The 1,304-nt window shown below is 52.5% G+C and overlaps 1 protein-coding gene across 1 annotated transcript in view; it reads left to right on the forward strand.

Moving 5' to 3' along the window:
• The first annotated feature begins 982 nt into the window (after positions 1–982).
• Positions 983–1,304, forward strand: part of LOC103894305 (feather keratin Cos2-3) — an 8,807-nt gene continuing 8,485 nt past the window's right edge. The window contains exon 1 of the mRNA XM_009273652.2: positions 983–1,000. The gene's annotated coding sequence lies outside the window, so the exon portion shown is untranslated. The remainder of the gene's footprint in view (positions 1,001–1,304) is intronic.

Consider the following 1,304-nt stretch of genomic DNA (forward strand, 5'->3'; position numbering starts at 1 on the left):
TCAGCCTGGGGAAGAGAAGGCTCATGGGGGATCTTGGCAGTGTGTGTAAATACCTGATGGGAAGGAACGAAGAAGAGAGTCTTCTGAGTCAGGCATGGTTGGGACTCCACACCTCTGCCACGAGGAGGCTCTGTAGGGAGACTAATTAAAGTTGTTAAAGTGCTCAGCCCAAGGAAAGACACCAAACTGTGACTCTTACGACCTTTACTGTGTTCCAAATTTGCACGAGGCAAAGGGAGGTTTTTCAGCATTGGGAGGTTCATGTTTGGGCAGTCAGGCCACAGTAGGCCTTTTCCCAGCCCTCCAAGTCAGAAGATGCCTGCGTATCTTCTCAGGCAGACATACCCTGGTGTAGAAGTGCTACCTCTCAGCTCCAGGTCTCATTGCCAAAGGGGCCTGGGGCACCTGAAAGTTCATGTAGGAGCCTGAAGGAAGAGCTCAAGCCACCTGCTGTCAGGCAATAGGAGGCTGCAGGCTGCTTCCCTGCTTTTTGCTCCTCCTGGAGATCACAACCAGCCCCCAGCAAGGGAGGAGTGTCCATGGTGAATTTCTGCCATCCAGTGCCCAGCCAGAGACAGGGGGCTGCACCTACCTCTTCTTTGAGGATGGAGAACAAGTCTCTCTGCAGCTCCTGATATGGTCCTTTTCCCTTGGGAGTGTCTGAAAGGAGGTAGAACCAGGAACGGCCAAAGGTACCTGGATGCAGGAGTCTGACCCCCTCTCCTCACAGGGCACTTCTCTCCCTTCTCAAACGTCTCTGGGAACAGCACCTGCTGTAAAAATCCCACCCAGAGCCAGACACACTGTTTCTCTCTGGCAAGAGGACACACAACACTCTTCTTCACAAAGATCTTCTCCCCATCCCTTCAGATATCACAATTGACTCCTTGTCTGGAGATGAGACCTCCCAGAAGGGTGAGAAGAGAGGATCACCTTACAAACTCAGGGGTGTTTCTGCCCACAAGGGGATCAGAACTTATTATGGGATGCAGTGGAAAAAGTATTTTACGATGGTGCAAGACATGGGATGCTTAGGAGAAGCAGCAGAGACAGGGAAAGGGAAGGATCAAGGCAGTTTGGCCTGGAGCAAGCATGGGAAGACAGATGGAGACAGGGATGAGAGGGGCTGATCCCATGTGAACATGTGACTGATCCATGTGCTCACCTGGCCATGCCTGTTGCTCTGCCTGGTTTGTCCACCTGCCAGTAGTTCCCTGGAAACACAGTTATGAAGTCCAGCTGGGACAGGGAGCAGGGCTGATCCTTCACTCTGTGCCTCTGAAGCCTCTGACCATGGGCTTTGA

The sequence above is a fragment of the Aptenodytes forsteri genome, unplaced genomic scaffold (genome assembly GCF_000699145.1).
Source record: "Aptenodytes forsteri isolate BGI_AS27 unplaced genomic scaffold, ASM69914v1 Scaffold527, whole genome shotgun sequence".
Classification (NCBI taxonomy): Eukaryota; Metazoa; Chordata; class Aves; order Sphenisciformes; family Spheniscidae; genus Aptenodytes; species Aptenodytes forsteri.